This window comes from Sapajus apella, unplaced genomic scaffold, assembly GCF_009761245.1.
Source record: "Sapajus apella isolate SASKATOON/1434 unplaced genomic scaffold, GSC_monkey_1.0 scaffold601, whole genome shotgun sequence".
NCBI lineage: Eukaryota > Metazoa > Chordata > Mammalia > Primates > Cebidae > Sapajus > Sapajus apella.
The window spans coordinates 9,796-19,189 of NW_022437527.1; the positions used below are offsets into that span (position 1 = coordinate 9,796).

Consider the following 9,394-nt stretch of genomic DNA (forward strand, 5'->3'; position numbering starts at 1 on the left):
TTTTTGTTTTTTTTTTTTTTTTTAAAGGACAGGGAAAAAATCATCAGCAGGCTTGGTTTCTACAAGTTTCCTAAAACCAGAAGGCTTTTAAACTCCTTTGAACACGGGGATTTAGAGTGTGTCAAATACCACCTATTAATCAGTTGCTAAGCAGATAGACCCTTTGCCTCCCGCCAGAGGAGTTGATCTCCGAAGAAGCTAGATACACACTTTTCTTTTTTTCAAGGTAAATATTTAGCAGACACAGAAACCAGCCATTACCTTAACACTGAAAAAATAAAGGTATTGTTGATCTGTTGATCTAGAGCACATCAATTTGACATTTCGATGGCTAAGTGTGTGGGTCTGTTAGCCCAGGCAATGTATTTAAAAGATTCTAAAACTTGTAGCACCACTTTCAGAGAAGGAAGGAATGGGGTTCAAAAAAATAAAAGCTTAATGAATAAAGAGCCAGTACTTGTCACCTTCTGATAATAGTTCCAAAGCTAAGAGATAGCTCAGCGCTAGAGAAACAACTAAGGAATCCAGGCGGGGAGCGGGGGAGGTGATCGCTGCGGATCCGGAACAGGTGGAGGCCCTTTAAATAGTAAGGTAACAAACTCTTCCCCCAGGCCAAGAGGGCTCTCATCTGTGCGGTGGAGAAGGATTCTTGCAGTCCTGTTCCTTCCCGACTCTCCGAAGCTTTGTTCGTCCCAATTTTATTTCCTGTGCTTCTCCATTTTCTCCAGGGTTTTGTTAGAATCAGCTGGACTCTGGTCTCCGGGGTTCATGTAGGATTTATCTATGACAACCAGGGCTTCTTTGATGCAGCTCTGCAGGGCAGATGGCCTGGCTGCCAAACCCGTGGGTAATCAGGCTGAAATGAGACAGGCAGTTCTGTATGTTCGTCTCCAAGACTGGGGCGGAGGACCTGCTGGTGCCATTGGACGTCTGGTCTCCGTTGAGAAGCTCCATGCATTCTTTATACACTTGCTGGGCTGCCAGTAGCATGTTCTTCCTAGTTGCCATCTCATTTCGTCCTCCCACATGAGGCCTGGTTAAATATTCTGCCACTGGTTTACTAGGAAATTCGGCTTCACAGACGTAGGCAAAGTCTCTAGCCGAACGAACAGCTTCCGCTTCTACTAAGGTTGTCAGGAGAGTCACCACATAAGCGGCTTTCCCTCTCCCGGCCTAAGATCAACCCAGTCTCGTCCAACTTCTGCCGCAAGGGCCGGCCTGCATTTTTCGATTTGGCTCTTCTGAGAACATCTCCCAGTAATGAGGCATTTAAGCATTCGGACGGGGACAATCGCCTCTGCACTTCAGCCGCCGTCACTTTGTATTTAGAAGTAGAGCTGAGGCGAGACAATCTTCCAGGGACTGCGCAGAAGATCTCAGTGGGGTTCATTACGAGCCCCACCAGCTCCTTCTGACAGGGGAGGTTCAGAGGGTTCTCGGTCATGGAAATGGGACCTTTGTGAATGACTGACTGATCGTGCAACAGTAGGTGCTGGTCGTCAACATTCTGCACCTCGTCCATCTGGTGGGCCATGTCGTGCAGCCCCAGGTTTTCCGCCAGGCCCGCGGCATCCGGGGCGTGCGCATGGGGCGGCAGCAGGTTGGAGCGGCGGTAGGCATTCCCGCGGGCGCTCACCGACCCGCCTCCAGCCCGGAGAGGTGGGGCCGCAGGCCGGCGGGCGCCCGTGGTGCGAGGCAGCCCCGCTCCCCCCTGGTTCTGGCGGCCGCGCCAGGCCTGCTGCTGGCTGCCGGTGGGCGCCAGCTGGTGCAGGGGGTTGATGGCGGCGTGCACTTCCCCCGGTGCGAGTAGGGGTCGGCCGACTGCGAGTAGGCCAGCCGCTGGTAGGGAGGGGGAAAGCAGGGTGGCGGCTGGTATTCCGCGACTCCAGTGTGGGAGAGGGGCGGCGCGGGGCTGCAGAGGTGCGGTCCGGCGGAGGAGAGGTGGGGTACTCGTGGGTTCCCCCATCGTGGCGATCCCGTAGGAACTGGAAACTCATCATGTTAGCTCTTCAGCCCTCTGTGAGTTGAGGATTTTGAGAGTAAGAGCTTCGCAGAAAAAGAGTTCCCCAGGGGCCGACTCGTGTGCGGTAAACACACGCTTCCAACGTTTACTTAATTCTGAAAACTCATTCTTTTACCTGTTAGCTTCATGTGTTCTTTTCCAAAATGACTATTCAGGTTGTCTGTTCAATTTTTGTTATATTATTTGGTTTTGTGTGTTTCTCTACTTAGTTGTGTTCATTTCTGGCAAACATTCAATACAAACTTCCTTCCTATATGTGATCTCTTATAATTTTTTCCCAATTTGTAGGATGCCTTCTGTTTTAATTCATTTTCTCTTTTCTCGTTTTTTTTTTTCTTTTCCTGTGAAGAAGCTCTTCAGTATTCTCTGTTCCCACATGTTAATCTTTTCTTCTATTAGCACTGATTTTGTGTCCATTCAAAAGTAAAAGTAATTTCTGACTGGCTCCCTTGGGAAACGGTGTTCCTCTCTTACGGTATTTTTTTTTTTAAATTTTTTAAAAATCTTTTTGCAACCTGCGAGTGTAGATTAAAAATTTCCTTAAACTAACACCCTAAGTTTTCTTTTTTTTTCTTTTATTTATTTATTTTACCAGCAACACATGCAGTTTATTGAATGCCATTTTAGAAAAGTGTGTGAGGGTAAAGGGCTGATACAGGACTCGGCTCAGGGGCAGGGTGAGGAATGGAAGGTTGAATACGTGGGAAACAGGTCACAGGCAGAGCCCCTGACCTAGATCATTCTTGTTGATCTATTGATTGGCTTGCAAAATCAGTATTGTGATGATGACCAGCAGAATGGTCATGACGATGCCCAAAATCAGGCCCAGATGTTCAGGTACTTGGCAGTGGATGCATAGGCCTGAGCCCCGGTCAGGTCGCCAACCATCTTCCTGTCCCTAGACTTCACGGAGTAGGTTAACGCTATAAAGCCCAGGCAGCAGGAGTTCATGAAAAGGGTGTTGAACAGGGACCGGACGACATAGTTGGGCACAGAGGTCTCACTGAAGATGTGGATCACGGTGGATGTCGGGGGAGCAGGGTTGTGTGGCGCCCCCAGCACAGCCACCTCGTGGTCCTCCTTCAGCATCTCATAGTTGGGGGGACGGTCAGTGTTGGCGGGAGTGAAGGTTTGGACAGTGTGGTTCATGCTGTCCAGGGAACACCAGCTGTGGTCGGGTTGCTGGGATGGTTTTCAGTGGGCCCTCTCCTTCCCCACTAGTTTCGATTTCTCAGCCACTTGCTTTTCCTGGCATTCGTCCAGGTATAACATTTCAAAGTGAGACGAGAGCATTACTGTAGTCCAAATATCAATGTTTTCCTTTCTTACTGGCCTATAAAATGCTGGTATATCCTACAATTAATGGGGTTTTAGATTCAACGAACTGCAGTCCCACTTCTTATGCATTACAAATACATACCCTTCAGTCATTCTGTATCCTCTTTTTCTTTCTTTCTTTTTTTTTTTTTTTTTTTGGGGAGATGGAGTCTCTGAGGCCCAGGCTAGAGTGCAGTGGTGCAATCTGGGCTCCCAGCAGCCTCTGCCTCCCAGGTTCAAGTGATTCTCATGCCTCAGCCTCTCAAGCAGCTGGGACTACAGGCCCGTACCATCACATCTGGCTAATTTTTGTATTTTGAGTAGGTATTGGGTTTCACCTTATTAGCCAGGCTGGTCCTGAACTCCTGACTTCAGCTGATCAACCTCCTTGGCCTCCCAAAGTGCTGGGATTACAGGTGTGAGCCACTACACCCAGCCCATTTTTTTATTTTTCTGAGACACAATTTTACTCTGTCGCTCAGGCTGGAGTGCAGTGGTGCAGTCTCAGCTCACTGCAACCTCCAACTCCCAGGTTCAAACAATTCTCATTCCTCAGTCTCCCCAGTAGCTGGGAAAACTAACACTCTAAGTTTTGTTACAGAAAATTTATACTTGCAGGTCTTGTGTTTGAATCTTAAAATTAATTGAACCGATTTTTGTGTATCGTGAAACCCAAGGTCCCATGTTATTCTTTTGCACATAGTTACCCAGTTTTCTCAAAATCTTTTGCTAAACAGGCTAGCCACTTCCCATTTTGTCTTCCTGGGTTTCTTTTGGAAAATGCACTGACGATGTATACATTTGGGTTCGTTTCTTGGCTGCCTGATTTTGTCCACTGGCATATTGCTCTATTTGTATGCCTCTCCCAAATTGTTTGGACAAGGATAGCTTTTCCCTGTTATTTGACATCGGGGAGCATGCGGCCTCCAAATGAGTCTGTAGTTCTGACAATTGCTTGGGATTTTCAGGGTCTTTCATGATTCTATGTGAATCTTAGCATTGTTTGCTTATATTTTTAAAATTTGGTTCATAACACATACCCAAAATTAGGGAGTCCCGCGGGATATTTTACTACTTGTCACCATTGCAGTGATGAAGCCAGGGTGTTTCTCATGGCCATGCCCCTCTAGTTTTGCTTTCTTTATGTATTTTGAATTCTTTTGAAACAGGGATTCACTCTGTCACCCAGGCTAGAGTAGAGTGGCACAAGCACAGCTCACTGTAGCCTCCATCTTCTGGTTTCAAGCCATTCTCCCAACTGAGAATCCAGAGCAGCTGGTACTACAGGCATACACCACCATCCTGACTAATTTTTGTATTTTTTTTTTGTAGAGATGCATTTTTGCCATTTTGCTGAAGCTGGTCTGCAACTCCTGGGCTCAAAGAATCTGCCCACTCAGACTTCCAAACTGCTGGGTTTCTAGATGTAAGCCACCACACCTGGCCTTATTTTTTTCTGGTGTGAACACTTGGTGTCCTCTTTTCTAGCTATATTGAAAAATAGGGTATCATATTGTTACTGCCACTCACGCTGTGGAGTGGAACACCAGAAGTCATTCCTCCCCTGTAACTGCAGCTTTGTACTCATTTCATTTACATTGCCAGTTTCTGACCTTGCTCTCTTCTCCCTGCATCCTCTGATAAACACTATTGTAGTTTTACCTTCAATTAGGTAATTGTTTTAGCTTCCACATGGGTGAGAAGAAGCAGTGTTTGTCTTCCTGACTCACTTCATTTAACTTTATGTCTTCCAGGTTTATTTGTGTTACTGAAAATGATACAATGTCATACATTGTTATGAGTGTGGTGTATTCCATTGTGGCTACATACTGGAGTTTCTCCATCCCCTCATCTGTTGATAGACTGGTAGGTTGATTCTGTGTCTTGGCTATTGTGAATATTGCCACAGTGAACATGGGAAAGCAAGTTAGCTTGCTTTCATTTTCCTAAATTATATATGCAGTGTTGGCTAGCTGAAATGGTAGCTGCATATTTAAGTTTGAGAAAGCTCCAAGCAGTTTTCATAGCATATATAAAATTGTGATTTCTCCAAACTGTGTATAAGAGTATCTCTGTATCCAACTCCACTCCTGGCATTCCCTTTTAAATAATTTGTTTCCTTTTTGGTAATATTCATTTCAATTAGAGTTAAATGGTATCTGAAAATGTGGTTTTCATTTACAGTTTTGAGATAACTAGTGATGTTAAGAACCACCTCTTCAAACTGTTAGTGAGTTTTGTCTTTCTTTCAGAAGTGTCTGTTCAAGTTCTTTGCCCAATTTTGATTGGGTTATTTTGTTTTGTATTTTGATCCTTAGTAGCGTTAGTTTCTGCCTCATGTCAGATAATAATCCCTGATACCTGATTACCCATAATTTTCCCCCTAACTGAAGAAAGCCTTCTAATTGTTATTGGTTCATTATTTTCTTTACTGTGAAGCTCACGTGTATGTGTGTGTGTGTCAAAAAATTCAGAATTTTTGACCCATTTCATTAATTTTGATCATTTTCCCATTTGTTTTCTTCGTGCAACCTATAATCATAGATTAATAGTCCCTGAACTTTCACTCTATGTTTTCCTGTGGAAGTTTTATGCTTTCAGGTCTTGTGTTTAAGTATTTATTGTTGTGGGTGAGCAGTAATTACATGGGGCTAGTGGCATGGGGGTAAGAAGAATTTACCAGGAAAGTTGTAGGTTAAGAAAGGCAGATTCATTACAGAAAGTAAGAAAATACATTGCAAGTGTGCGACGGCCAGATCAGTAAGAGGAGCTGACTGCAAACAGACAAAGGCTTGCTGGGGATTGCTCCTGTGTGCTGAAGAGGGCTTTGTGCAGTACTGATAATGTCAAGGTTGCAGTGAGCTAACTTGCAGTTGTATGGTGATAGCTGGATATAGAAAGATTGGGAGTCATTTGTGCAAGAGGACTCTGTGTCCTGGACCATAAAGAAAGGCAGACTTACAGTTAACCTGCTCTCTCTTTGTGGTTTCCCTTCTGCCAGCCTATCTCCTTTTCCCTAATTAGGACTTCACATTCCTTCCCTGACAGAGCAACAATGACACATCTTTGGAATGTGGGTAATGGTCTGATCTTCCAACTGCTTCCTGCTGACCAGGGGTGTAGAGTTGGCTCTACTTAGGATTGTTTGTCGGTTAGGAAGTTATGTGGGTCTAAATCCCTGAGTTGGAAGCTATTTAATAAATTCAGCAGGGTTGCTGTGGGACCTTGGGGGAACAGCATTTGCAGTCTAAAATTTTGTCCTGCTGTGCCCAAAAGAGAGTCATGAAGTCCTTTTAGTGGCTGATGCCCTCACTGTGGTAACATTTTGGTTTGAAATAGTTGTATACTAGAAGACACAAAATGAGATATTGACAATCCAAACTAATATGAGCATTATTATAGGCAGGAGAAGCTGGGACTGACAGATAAGATTTTTAAATGTTAATGGGATAAGGGAAAAATTAAGGAAAAAATGGAGGTATATTAGTGAGGTTGAGAAATTATACAGTTTTGACTCCTGTTTTCATATATTCTATCCCTATCGCTGAACTATTTATAGGTGTAAGTGAATCATAATGAATCTTTCTGGTATTGCTTTTATTGTTTCCCCACCACAGAGAAAGTCTGTGGAGGTCCACGGTGAGCTCATTAGAGCCATTGCACGGCAGTTCCCATTGCTGGTGTGTCTGATCATAGTTGAGGGTGTAATTACAGTGGGCTTGTGTTAAAGCCCTTAAAAACTGGTCAGATTCTTTAGTCTAATACAGAGGAAAGCCTTACAGGCCATTTTCAGTGCCTTCCAGATCTGCTCTTCTATGATGGATGATTGCCATGAGGGATTATTTGGTATAGGTCCCCCTCCTAAACCTGTTTTTGGTGTGGATGTGATTGGTGTAGTTGAATCCAGAGTACTGGGCTTGTGTGTTAACTTTCTTTTTTAGCAGATAGATGCTAGGAATATAATGTTATCCTTGAGGGCCTGTCCACGTGGGTATGTCCAACAGTTAGTGCTGTGTTTTATGTTAGCAGTTGGAAAAAGCTACTGGGCAGAGTGGATTCCGGGGTACAGCCATTGCGGCAATAGTTAGACGTGATAGACTAAAAACAGAGCCATATTTAAAGAAATTGACAATATATAGCAAACTCAGGGAGATAAGAAAGAACAAGGACTGTAAAGAGTATGAGGAAAACAGTTAAACCAAATACCTAGCACCTCAGCTCATCAATGTTGCAGTGTGTGGGTACATAACATTACTAGAAGTATAAATAAATTTTGCTAGTCTAAGTGCAGGAGTTGAAGTGGTTTAGATAAAAAAGGCTGACAAAAAAATGTGTTGGGGCTGTAGTCTCGGAGGTACCCCTGAAAATAGCAATTGCGTGCTGTCTTCCTTATAAAAGCATCAATAATAAGAGGGTAAAGCTGCTCAAGGGAGGCAGATGGATAATTACACAGCCTGCAGTAGAATTGAATAGTAAGAGTCTACTTTAAGAATAAGGTTTAAAAGAGGTGCTGGATTTATTTCCATTAACTTTAAGAGTGGCTAAAAAGTGTAGATTGTTTGGTTTAACAAAACATTTTTTACCTGTTTTGTAACTTCAGATGAGTGTCCAATGTTTACACTCTGGTTAAACCAACAATACTGAGCTAACTTGCACGTTTCTGGTGATAGCTGGGCATCAGAAGATTGCAAGTTATTTGTGCAGAAAGCCTATATGTCCTGGACCATGAAAAAAGGCAGATGTATAGCTTATCTGCTTTCTTCTTTAGCTTTTCCCTGTTCTTGCCAGCCTGGCTTCTTTCCTGTAATTGGGATCCCAAATTTATTTTTAGTTGATTTTTGTGTATTTGTAACACAGAGATCCTGTTTCATTCTTCTTTATGTGACCGTCCGGTTTTTTCAGGATCAGTAACTGAAAAGACTGACCATTCCTCATTTTGTCTTTCAGGTGTTCCTTGAAAACCTATGTTGACTCCATCCACATTTGCATTTAGCTTGTGGCTCCCTAGTTATATCCACAGGTGCATGGTTGTGTTTTTATGCCACTACCACATTGTTTGCATAAGTATAGCTTTTAAAAGTAATTTGAAATCAGGGAGTGTGAGGCTGTCAACCAAGATTGTATTTCCTAGAATTGCTTTGCATGTTCCGGGTCTTTGATGGTTCCATGTGAATTTTAGCATTGTATGTTTACATTTCTTTAAAAATTTGGTTCATACTACATGTCAAAATTTAGGGAGTACATTGGGACATTGTGATACCACAATACCTTGCATATGAAGAAAATCAGGGTGTTTGACATGTCTATGACCACATTCATTTTGTATTTCTTTGTGGTTTAAACATTTAGCATCCTTGTTTGTAGCATATTAAAAAGACATGACCATATTGTTAAGCATAGTCATTCTACCATGGAGTAAAACATCAGAGTTCATTCCTCCCCTGTAAATGTATCTGTGCACCCATTGCTAATCCCTGCCCATGTTCTCTCCTCCACCCACCCTGTGATGACCACTATTGTACTTTCACCTTTAGGTAGATACATTTTTCAGTGCCCAGATGAATAAATTCATGCAGTGTTTTTCTTTCTTTACCTGTTTCATTTCATTAACCTGTCTCAGTTCAGCTATGTTGCTGGAAATTATACAATGTCATAAATTTTGAGGGCTGAAAAGTATACCATTGTGCGTATGTACTGGAGATTCTTCATCCTTTTAATCTGCTGATGAACAGGTAGTTTGATTCCAGTTTTTGGTTATTGTCTATAGTGGATCAAGAAACAGGAAAATTTTATCTCTAGTATACTAATTTCATTTGCTTTAAATGTATACTCACTGGTGGGATTATTACATTAAATGAGAGCTGCATGTTTAATTTTTTCAGAAATCTTTTCCTATTTTTCATAATGTATATCCTAATTAAAATTCTATCCAACAGTGTAGTATATTAGAATATCCCTTTTTCCCAGCCCTCACTAGCCACTGCAAAAAAAGAAAGAAAGAAGAAAGAGAAAGAAAGAAGAAAGAGAAAGAAAGAAGAAAGAGAAAGAAAGAAG

At 42.8% G+C, this 9,394-nt stretch overlaps 2 pseudogenes; both read right to left on the minus strand.

The window, feature by feature from the left end:
• Positions 1 to 595: 595 nt before the first annotated feature.
• LOC116546113 lies at positions 596 to 2,151 on the minus strand (annotated as a pseudogene).
• Positions 2,152 to 2,842: 691 nt separating this feature from the next.
• Positions 2,843 to 3,208, minus strand: LOC116546114 (annotated as a pseudogene).
• Between the last annotated feature and the right edge of the window lie 6,186 nt (positions 3,209 to 9,394).